The 12,575-nt window shown below is 40.7% G+C and overlaps 1 pseudogene; it reads left to right on the top strand.

Moving 5' to 3' along the window:
• The first annotated feature begins 4,402 nt into the window (after window positions 1-4,402).
• LOC121778986 lies at window positions 4,403-12,352 on the top strand (annotated as a pseudogene).
• The last annotated feature ends 223 nt before the right edge of the window (window positions 12,353-12,575 follow it).

Below are 12,575 nucleotides of genomic sequence, written 5' to 3'. Positions count from 1 at the left end.
CATGAACTCTCATAGCCTAGTTTTCCCATTGAACCAAGTTCTTGGGATCTCCAGTCATCATGGTTGGGTTACCACTATGATCATTATTTTAGTTTGTGGATTTTAGACCTATTCCCTCTAGCAGTTTATTCATTTGATCACGGTTTAACCCTTTGGTTAGCGGGTCTGCTAGATTATCTATTGACTTTACATAGTCGATTGTAATCACGCCAGATGTGATCAAATGCCTCAGGGTGTTGTGTCGTCGACGAATGTGTCGAGACTTACCATTATAGAAGCCATTATTTGCTCTTCCGATAGCTGCTTGGCTATCACAGTGAATTAACACTGGAAGCGCAGGCTTGGACCAACAAGGAATGTCCTCTAGGAAATTCTTAAGCCGCTCGGCTTCTTCACCAGCTTTATCTAAAGCTATGAATTCAGATTTCATTGTTGATCGGGCTATACAAGTCTGTTTTGTGGATTTCCACGAGACAGCACTACCCCCAATAGTAAAGACGTATCCACTTGTAGAGAGTGAGTCTTTGTTATCGGATATCCAGTTTGCATCACAGTACCCTTCAAGTACCGGAGGTATCTCGTAAAGTGTAGCCCATGATCTTGAGTATATCTTAAATATCTCAAAACCCTTACAAGAGCAGTCCAATGCTCTTTGTTTGGATTGCTCGTGTAGCGTGCTAATCTGTTCACAGCGCAAGCGATATCGGGTCGGGTGCAAATAGTCAGATACATAATGCACCCAATGACCTTCGCATAGTCTTCTTGTGCGACAGGTTCGCCTTTGTTCTTGGTTAAATGAACATTTAGCTATATATGTGTCTTAGCCGGCGTGCTATCATAAGCGTTGAATCTTTTTAGTACATTCTCAACATAATGAGATTGTGTTAAGGTGATTCCTTCGGGTGTTCTTAGAATTTTCATTCCAAGAATTACATCGGCTAGACCCATATCCTTCATGTCAAAGTTTCTCTTTAACATGGCTTTCTTGTCATTAATCACTTGGGTGTTACTACCCATGATTAACATATCATCAACATAGAGACACACTATAACGTATCCATTATTAGTGTTCTTAATGTAGCCACATTTGTCACATTCGTTGATTTTAAATCCATTTGATAACATCACGTTATCAAATTTCAAGTGCTACTGCAACGGCGTTTGTTTCAATCCATAGAGGGATTTAACCAGTTTGCATACTTTTTTCTCTTGTCCAGGTACTACAAAACCTTCAGGTTGTTTCATATAGATTTCATCTTCAAGGTCACCATTTAGAAACGCAGTCTTAACATCCATTTGATTAATCTCAAGATTGTGTACAGCAGCAATCGCGAGAAGCACTCGAATTGATGTAATCCTCGTTACAGGTGAGTAGGTATCGAAGAAATCGTACCCTTCCTTTTGTTTAAAGCCTTTGACTACCAGTCTAGCTTTATACTTGTCCACTGTTCCATCGGCCTTAAACTTTATTTTAAGGACTCATTTGCATCTTAAAGGTTTAGCACCTTTAGGTAGATCAACCAAGACCCACGTGTGGTTTAGCAAAATTGAATCAATTTCGCTTTGAACAGCTTCTTTCCAATGCAACCCGCCTGGGCCTGCAAAGGCTACTTTTATCGATGTTGGTTCTTCGTCCAACATGAATGCAATATAGTCAGGACCAAATGTCTTTGGTGTTCTGACCATATTCTCACGTCTCAGTGCTGCCTCATTCGGATCAGGCCTTGCACGTTTGCGTGAATCGGTCTCTATCTCCAATGGTTTAGAGCTGGTGGTTTCATCCTCAATTCTTCTCTCAGAATTGGATGCTACGTTTTCCTTATTTTTACAAGGAAATGTATTTTCAAGAAATATAGCGTTTCTTTATTCAATCGTTGTTCCTATAGTCACTGTTCCCCCCGCCCGAACAAGTTACAATCGGACCTAAAACGGTTGATTGCATATTCAATGGATATGCACTTAATAGTAGTGCATATAGATTTGTGGTCCACAAATCTGTATGCACTACTATTAAGTGCATATCCATTGAATATGCAATCAACCGTTTTAGGTCCGATTGTAACTTGTTCGGGCGGGGGGACCATCACCTTAGCCAAACACCCCCACACTTTGAGGTAAGGATGGTTTCCTTCCTTTCCACAGCTCATAAGGAGTAACATCTTTACCTTTGAGAGGGATTTTATTCCAGATATAGTTGGCGGTCAAAACCGCTTCCCCCCACATGTTATGTGGTACTCCTGAAGTCAGAAGCAGTGCATTCATCATCTCTTTTAGAGTTTGATTTTTGCGTTCTGCAACCCCATTAGATTGGGGTGAATAGGGAGCAGTTGTTTGATTAATTATGCCACTTTCGTTGCATAGTTCTTCAAACGGGGCTACATATTCGCCTCCTCTATCACTTCGAATTATTTTGATTTTACAACCAAGTTGATTCTCAGCTTCGTTCTTATAACTCTTGAACGCTTCTATTGCTTCATCTTTGCTTTTCAAAAGATAGATGTAGCAATATCTTGTGCAATTATCTATAAAGGTGATAAAGTACTTTTTACCACCTCTTGTTTGCACAAGTTTTAAGTCACATACATCGGTGTGAATTAATTCGAGGGGTTTGGTGTTTCTTTCAACTGAATGAAATGGTAATTTAGCCATTTTGGCTTCAAGACAAATCTCACATTTATCTTTACTATAAACTCCACTTGCCTTTAGTAAATCAAGATTTACTAATCTTTTGATGGCGTTTATATTTACATGTCCCAATCTACAATGCCACAAGTTTGAATGCTCAGTCAAGTAAAGGAAGTAGATGCATTGTTATTGATAGCCAAAGGCTTTGGAACAAGGCGCGTAGCCACACTAAGCTTAAAAAGTCCATCGGTTACATAACCTTTTCCGAGGGACTTTCCAAACTTATACAATACAAACCTATCGGATTCAAATACAAGTTTAAAACCCCTATTAACTAGTATAGATCCCGAGACTAGGTTCTTTCGGATGTCGGGCACATGCAGCACATCCTTCAAGGTGATGCAGACGCCAGATGTCATTTTGAGGATCACATCTCCAGTTCCTTTCACTTCGGATGATGCTTGATTCCCCATGTTGATCTTCATCCCATCAACAGGATTGTAGGTTGAAAACATACTCCTATCGGCACAAACATGAGCAGTTGCTCCAGTGTCGATGTACCGGTTTCCCTTGTTTTCAATCAAGTTGGCCTATTCAGTGACCACGACAATGAGGTCATTCTTGTCCCAGTCTTTGAACTCTTTCTCGACGACGTGGGCAACAGGCTTCTTGTTCTTGCTTCGGTAATCCTTGGCGTAGTGCCCAGGTTTGCCACATTTGTAGCAGTCGCGTTTCACAGTTTGCTTTGCCTTGCCTTTGTCCTTTGACGTTGGACGATTTGGGCGAGGACGTTTGTTGGAGGGACCTCCTCGCTCCAACAAGTTGTCCTTGGCTTCAAAGGGGCCATGGCCTTTAGCCTTTTGGTCGTTCTTGCTCACGTCAGATTCAATGCACAACTTCACGATCAATTCTTCAAGGGTCATTTCCTTTCGCTTGTGCTTAAGGTAGCTCTTGAAGTCCTTCCAACTAGGTGGAAGCTTCTCAATTATCGTGCCAGAAGTAAAGTTTTCTAGCAAGATCATCCCCTCAGCGGCGAGTTCGTGGATGATAATTTGGAACTCTTGTACTTGGTCTATCACTGGTCTTGAATCGACCATTTTGTAGTCCAAGTACTTAGCTATTACAAACTTTTTAGTACCGGCATCATTACTACGGTACTTCTTCTCTAGGTTTTCCCACATTTGTTTAGATGTGGTTACATTAGAGTATACATTGTAGAGGCTATCATCTAATGCACCTAAAATGAAAATTTTACATAGATAGTCCCATTTGTGCCATGCGTCGTTGTCGGAGAAGATCTCCAACCTTGTCTCTTGATCGCTTGGCGTGGGTGGCTCGTCTTCCTTGAGATAGAGCACGACCCCCAATGTTGTCAAGTAGAACAACATTTTCTGTTGCCACCTCTTGAAGTCGGATCTTCCAAACTTGGAGGGCTTCTCGTCGGGAGGCATCATCCTCGGCATCAAAGGCACCGAGCTTGGTCCTTGATATGAACCATTCATGTGGGCTCCAATTGAGCCTCCAAAGTTTGTGTTGAGCGTATTGGCCACCACATATGTGTGGCCCATAGATGACCCCACATTCGTGTTGATCCCAATAGATCCAACACTAGTATTGAGCCCGGAGGCACCAACACTCGATCCATTAAATGATCCAAAGGAACCACTAAAAGTGGAACCTATCGACCCACCAAAGGTGGATCCAGTGGACGCCCCAAAGGGGTTGTCCCATACCGAAGAGGTATTTGAGGCAGAAAAGGGAGTGCCTTGACCCATCAATGTTGATAAGAAAGCGGCAGCAGCAGTGTTGTCAAAAACGCGCCCGGGGCGCGCTCGGGGCGCGGGTCGCCATGATCGAGCCCGGCTTCGCCCCAACATGGGTGAGCCGAGCGAGATACGTGGGGCGCCGTCGGGGCGCGCTCTGGGCGGTCGGGGCGACTGGAGCGAGAGACGGATCGGGGGCTTACCTGTTGCCGTCCGCCCTGGTTCGCCGGTTGGCTGCAATTTTTTTGCTTTTACAGAGAAAAAAGAAGAGGGATGGGAGGGGAGGGGAGAGGAGGGGAGAGAGAGAGAGAGAGTGACTACATTGGGAAATGAAATTACTTTGTACTCCATCAATTATTGTTTATTTCTATTGTTACCCCATCAATTATTGTTTATTTCTATTGTTATTATTTATATAAGTAACATATTTTTATTAATTCCTTATATTTATAATTTAATTTTAGGTTTATATAAAGCTAATTTAGTAATCTTTAGAACATTACAATCTCTATTTATGGAGCTTTTCATTTTACCTAATTTTATTTTATGAATTAAATGAAGAGAAATAAAATAATAATTATACGTTTATTTGATAATTTGTTTTATGAATTAAATGAAGAGATTTAAAATAACAATTATGTTTATTTAAATGAAGAGAAATAAAATAATAATTTATTATTTTTTCCAATCTTTCATCTTTTTCCAAAATGACTCTATTATAAAATCCATTAATTAAATATTATAATAAGTAAATTGATTATAATTCCTCCAATAATTCTTTTCTACCCAATGTCAAAATTGAACTTTAAAAATATTTTTACTTGTTATGTAAATATACTATTTATATTATAGTGAATTATCTTTAATCATTATTATTACTAATATATAAATAATAAATAATTTTGCGCCCCGATTCGTGGGTCCCTCGTCCCGGCGCCCCATCGCCCCGCGACCCGGGGTCCAGCCTCATCGCCCCGGACCGACCCGCGACCCTAACAACACTGGGCAGCAGTGAAGGCGGCGGTGGCCGGAACAGTGGAGGCGGTGGTGGCAGGAATAGTGGAGGCGGTGGTGGCCGGAGTAGTGGCAGCGGAGGTGTCGGCGTTGGTCGACATCTCCAAGAAAAGGATTAGGTTTCGATAGTTTTAAGTTCAGTTAAGGTTCGATCCTTCAACGGCAAGTATATCTCGTCTTGCGATTGTTGAGATTATGACTGGAATTACAAGAGATAAACAAAAACCGGGCGTAATACAACCCAAAAAGGAAGCACAGAAACTGAAAAATACAACGAAACTGTAAAATGGAAATTAAACTTAGTCGAGTCGAGGAAAGTCCTCTTTCCGCAAGACGAGATACGCCCCGGTAATGCTCTCGGTTTGGCGTGTCGTCCCCAAAGATAAAACGGCAACGTCTCTGGAGAAGCAACACCGCTATCAGCAGAGCTCCGGTGAACTGGAAGAGGAGACGGCAGAGCTTCGGGAAGAAAAGACTATGCAAAGAGAGTATGATGGTTTGTGTGTAAGTTCTATGTTGATGCAAGAAATGACTAACCTATTTATAGGCCTAGTCCACTGTAGGGGTCAACTCAGCCTTGATGGCTATCATCATGACTCATCATGGCGTGGCTGTAACGGCCAGCCGTTACGAGTTTGAAAGCTGGAGTGGTCGACGTCGAATCTAGATGCTATGCATGCCTAGTTCATCCGTCACATGTGGACTTCGTTACGTGGCAGCCTCGTAGACTTTGATTGCGTCATAGTTGACGATGTGTCATGCCACTGGTCTCGCTGACTAAGCGTTGGTCCAAAACATTAAATTTGGGTCCAGGGACTAGACCAAGCACCACCCAAAGACCAATTGCCAAGTCCAAGAGCAAGGGCACGGGCGTAGCTCGGCTCGGAACGTGTGCGCGCGTGTGGGCTTCTTCAACCCATCTTAGTCCACTATAATTATTAAGTGTAGTAAAGTCACTTAAGAAATACACATTTAAAGATGTGTCTCATCTCCTATATGGGATAATTAACACTAGCTAATTACTTCCTAAGCTTTAATCTCATAGCTTTATTAAAAGCTACAATGTGACCAACTTTATTCCACTTTTTCTCACTTACCGGGAATTGGATTTGAGAATGTGAATATACTACGGTCATCTACGCGGAACGTAGATCAACGCTATATCATTTAATTTCCAAAAATTAAAAATCTCATCACATTTATTATTGATCAAATTTCGTTGACCGGGCATCTTAAATTCAAGATTCCAATACTCACTTTCAATAGTTTTGTGGAATCGGGTTACGCAAAAGACTTACTCTGTGAAGCGCAGTCGAGGCATTCAATTTTCAGCGATGATTTCGTGATCAAGGCTTTCAACGAAACAGAGAAGGCTCACAGAGGCCAGGTACCTTAGAACTTCTATTTGGTTGGCATTAATGGTGAGTTGAAACTTGAAATTGAGCAATTTGATGCTTTTGATCTGTGTAGAAGCGAGCTAGTGGGCATCCTTATTTGCAGCATTGTGTGGAGACTGCAATGCTCCTGGCAAACATTGGCGCTAATTCTACAATTGTTGCTATAAGGCTTTTGCACGATTCTGTTGACGATTCATTTTTTACTCTTGACCATATTTCAGCGTCACTTGGAACTGGAGTCGCTGATTTAGTTGAAGGGGTGAGAAATGTTTAGGTTTTGGTGTGTGATATGTTTGATTTCAGTTGAAATATGTGATAATAAATACAAATTCATTCAACCTTCATTGTGTGCTATGTTTTGTGACTTCATACATTTTCTTGGCTATCAGATTAGAAAAATTGCAACTGTTAGTTTTGTCATCACATGGCTGTTTTACTGAATTTAGTACTTTTGTTAAACTGGGGTGATTCTGCCAGGTGTCAAAGCTGAGCCAAATTAGCAAGCTTGCGAGGGACAATAACACTGCCGACTAGACGTCACCACGGTTCGGTAACCAACGGTTCACGGTTCGGAACCGCCGGTTCCGGTTCAAGAAAAACATGAACCTGAACCGGCCCGTCCTAGGTTCGGCGGTTCTGGTTCCTAAACCGTGAACCGGCGGTTCACGTAAACCGCCAGAACTGCCGGCTCCTATCCAGTTCCGGGCCGGTTCGTCCAGTTCGGCGGTTCATGTTATTTTTTTACCATTGTAATTCAAGTAAAAAATGTACATATACTTGCATAAATAAAATTAGAATAAAACGATATACAAATGCAATTTTATTGATACAAATTACAACTTCAAAATTACAAATTACAACTTTAAAATTACAAATTACAACTTAAAATTTACAAATTACAACTTAAAAATTATATTTTACAAAAGACTTAAAGTCTTGATTACAATTTACAAATTACATATTCGAAACAAAGGGGAGAAAAAAGAAATGAAGGAAAGAGACTTGAGCTCAACTTAAATTTAAAATTTAAGTTGGGATGCCTACGTATCCTCAATGCTCAATTGCATTTTGGAATCAAAGTACACGTAGTTCTCTTACCTTGCTTACCTATTTGGCTTGATCGGAGGAATTGGCCTATTCTTCTTCGCCGGGGAAGTAGTCTTGGTCGGGTTGTACTACTTGATTGTCCCAATCCGGTTTTTGGTCTCTAATTTCGGCAGAGCACCAATCATCAAGTAACATGGTGGATTTCATGTTTTGCCCGGTGAGTCTACTTCTTCTGTCGTCCAAGACGTTGCCTCCAACACTAAAGGCGGACTCGACAGCGACAGTGGAAGCCGGAACCGAAAAGATCTCCTTGGCCATTGATGCAAGGATGGGAAAATCTTTCTCGTGTGATCCCCACCAATCTAGGACGTCGATTTATTGGGGAACGGGACCTCATTCTTCCTCATTGAATGAAAAGTGTGAGTCAAAATATAAATCTAACTCACTTACCAAATTTGCCGTCCTTCCTCTGCTGCTGAAGTCGTATAGGTCCGCCAATTAGGATTGGGCGTCGGGGTCATCAACTTGGAAGAAGCCAAAGTTATGTGTTTGATGGGGGGGGTCTAGGTCTCACTTGGTGGGTACTGTTGTACTTGGCTTCGTAATCGTGAAAGAGAGCCCGCAAGTCGAACTCAAAACCTCTTTGCAGGGTTGGGAGGTGGGGGAGGTTTATTTGGAATGTTTGGGGTAGGTTTATGTAGTTGTCGTCGTCCTCGTCATTCGATTGCAAAGCTCGGAGTGGTTCAAGATCAATAGAAGCCAAATTGTTGTAATAAAATTCTAAATTTTTTAAAGTACCAACTAGTTTCCATTTTGGATCCAAAACTTTTGCAAGCAAAAAAACCGTTGGGATCTCATTGAAATACTTGAGCCATTTTTCAACCATGTAATATAAAACACACATTAATTCAAGATTATTTGCGAAATTTTTCATTGCAGTTTTAAAACCAAGTGATATGTACATGCAATGTTCTAAAACACGAACGGATGTGTAATAATACACACCCGATAACTCAATGGTGGCATTTCTAAAACCTTTGAATAATTTAAATAAACTCATGCTTTGATCCCAACAAGAAGAGGTTAGATATAAAAATCATCAACAAGGAAAGTTCTATAAAAATCAACCAAATATTCTATATGCTCTAATGTAGAATGCAACATATCATATGTAGAGTTCCATCTAGTAGACACGTCTAAAGTAAAAGTTGTGTACCTTATTTTCTTCGAGTGACAATACTTCTTCCACGCCTTGTCAATTTGACACTTCCAGTGGATCAAGGATACAACTGTTGTCATAGGTTGAATATGTCTTTGCCATAAAGGCAAAGCATCTTGTACACATAAGTTTAAAATATGACAAATACATCATTGGTGAAAATACTTACCACTTATCATCGGGGAGCAAGCCGTAATTAAATCGGGTATACTTGCAGTGTTGACGGTTGCGTTATCAAAACCAACCGAAAATATTTTGTTGCATAACTCATAATCATTCAAAACTTGAATAATTAAAGATGCAATTGCTTGTGCGGTGTGTGGGGAAGGAAATTGTCTAAACCCAATTAAACGTTTATTTAAAGACCAACTATTGTCTATAAAATGACACGAAATTCCCATGTAAGAATTTCTTTGGAAAGAATCCGTCCACACATCGGAGCAAATATTAACTTTGTGCCCCAAGTTGGATAGAAATTTTCCAACTTCTCTTTTTTTTTTTTATCAAAAAACTGCCGGTTGTTAGATCTTTGAGCAGTTGAGGGAGGAATTCTTTTTGTAGCAACATTAAAAGCGGTTTGCATAGTAACTTCATATTTTTTGTCATTAAAAAAATTCAAACGGCAAATGCTTCATTGCCGCCCATCTTACCATAGCGTCGGTAACATTTTTTGGATCATATTTAAATAGAGGCGTACCTGTTTGAGACGATGAGCCGGCGGAGAAGTTTATTTGGCTTTGGGACTTAGTATGCCCATATTCCACGGGGTGTTTTGTCTTCAAATGGCGATGGAGAGTACCATATCCCCCACCGGTTCCAAATGGATAAACTTTATCGCAATAGTTGCAATATGCTTTGAACTCATTTGTCTCCACGGTAGTGGTCGGATCATTAGGATTTGAAATTACCACCGGGACCTTCTTGTAATGTTTTGTGAAAATATCGGATTTCAACTTTGGTGGCATCTTCTTCTTTTGTCGTCCTGAAGCAGGAGGAGCATCGACCTCCTCATCATTTTCGCCAACTTGGTCGGCGCTAGAAGGGGGGAATTGATGCGATCTATCATCGCCTTCGTCCGACGATAGATTCACATCGTATTCGAAACGCGAAGCCGAATGTGAATGCCCCCTTGTTGGTTGTCGTCGGCGAGGGCAAGTAACAAGGCCGCATTTCGATCTTCTTCCTCCTACGAAAATTATACAACTAAGTAAAAATACTAACACAAAAAATAAAACACATAGACATATAGATTTAAAAAATGAAATTATGAATTTAATAAAAATGAATTAACAAAAACCAAAAACATATTAGAACTTACTTGCGCTCGAAGAGCGGCTCGCCTTCCCACCTCCTCCGCAACTTGTGCTCTAGTAGGGGCACGTCGACGACGAGTATCACTTTGATCTTGGACAATTCCCTTGCCCCGATCACCACCACGATGAGATGAAGACATGATATTTATGGAAATTGAAAGTGGAGAATAAAGAGTAGTGTGATTGTGATAACGTATACAACGTGAGTAAATTTGGCGCGCAAATAAAGTATACAACTTGAGAGAATGAGGATGGAGAATAGAGAAATTGAGATTGAGAAGAGAAATTCTTATTAACACAAGAATGAGATTGATGGGGGTATTTATAGGGGAAAATTGTGATTAAATTTTAAAAAAAAATCAAAATTTCAAAATTTTAAAAATCTGGCAAAACCGCCGGTTTCGTCAACGGTTTTCTAACGAAAACCAGCGGTTTCTGAACCGGTTTCTGAAAAGGCTAGGGGTAGGTCGGAAGTAGCCTGAAAAGCTGTCGGGAATCGCCGAACCGCCGGTTCCGGTGAAACCGGCGGTTTTGAACCGCCGGTTACGGTTCGTCCAAAAATGAAACCTGAACCGGCCCAGCGGAACCGGCGGTTCCGGTCACGGTTCGAACCGCCGCCGACTGTTCCGGTTCCGGTTCGGAACCGCCGGTGACGGTTCCGGGCCGGTTCGTCCGGTTCGGTTAGGTTTGGGGACCTCTACTGCTGACAAGACTGTTGAGGCGGATCTACTGCATACCATGTTCCTTGCAATGGCAGATGCTAGGGCAGTTCTGATAAAGCTAGCTGATAGGTTGCATAATATGACGACTCTGGAGGCGTTGCCTCTGATCAAACAACAAAGATTTTCTAAGGAAACTTCTGAAATATTCGTGCCTCTAGCCAATAGATTAGGGGCCTCCTCTTGGAAAGAGCAGCTTGAAAATCTAAGTTTCAAACATCTAAACCATGATCAATATCAGGAGTTGTCATCGAAGCTTGTGAAGTTCTTTGATGAGGCTGTGATTACTTCTTCTGTAGATAAGCTGGAGCAAGCTCTCACAAATGGAGCAGTTTCTTAGTACTATTCTGTGTCAGGCAGGCATAAAAGCGTGTTTGGCATCTATTCCAAAATGTCAAAGTATGATCTTTTTCTCATTGCTTTCTCAAATATACATACACTATTGGATTTACCTAGATGCATGTATAGAAGTTGAAGTGTGTTCAGTTATTATCTTTGGTGTAACATCCACTAATTGCTATGTTGTAAGCTCTTGCAGAAAGAAGGTAAATATGGAGGAAGTTCATGATATCCATGGTTTAAGATTGATAGTTGAAACAAGAGAAGAATGTTATAAAGCTCTGAAAATTGTCCAGCATCTGTGGCACGAAGTCCCAGGGAGATTCAAGGACTACATTGTTTATCCCAAGTGCAATGGGTATGCTTTGTTTTAATGCGAATACTCCTTTATTTCTACTGGTTTCCTATGTAATTTATCTAATGCGGTGCTCTTCCTATTTGCACATACCAATCGCTACATACAATAGTAATGTGTGACAGTATGGTTCAGATCCGAACAAAAAGAATGCATCTTCAAGCTGAGTACGGGTTTGCTGCCCACTGGAGATACAAAGAAGGAGAGTGCGGACACTCTTCCTTTGTTCTTCAGATGGTGGCAGTGTGAGGCAATGAGCAAAGATAGGTTGTTAGTTGGATTTTTTGCCTCTATGAAACCACCTTGTACGTTCCCTACACATTCCCAAGATTGCGAGTTTTCTTGCAAACCTCAGTGTGGCCACAATGGACCTGTTTTTGTTATCATGATTATAAATGATAAGGTTTGTTTGTGGCACTCATGTCTTACATATATATTTCGAAAATACGTTGCCTTACTGTATATCTTGGCTTGTAGATGTCTGTTCATTTATTTGTTCTATACCATTATATGATTATATCACAGAAATATGATGTTCTTGTAAATACAACTTATATTTAACCAAAAAATGTGAAAAATGTACTAATTTTAATGTGATAAATATGATGTTCTTGTAAATACAACTTATATTTAACCAAAAAATGTGAAAAAGGTACTTATTTTAATGTGATATACATGCTTCATTCTAGTTTATTCCGCAGTTTGAGATTAGAGTGATTCGCAAAATTGGGCGTGATGTGATGTGGAATTTTAGTTTTCGAAAGATCTAGTTCGGCGTGACGAT

The sequence above is a fragment of the Salvia splendens genome, chromosome 19 (genome assembly GCF_004379255.2).
Source record: "Salvia splendens isolate huo1 chromosome 19, SspV2, whole genome shotgun sequence".
Classification (NCBI taxonomy): domain Eukaryota; kingdom Viridiplantae; phylum Streptophyta; class Magnoliopsida; order Lamiales; family Lamiaceae; genus Salvia; species Salvia splendens.
Note: the sequence above shows the minus strand (reverse complement) of the source record. Positions and strands in the feature narration are given on the sequence as shown.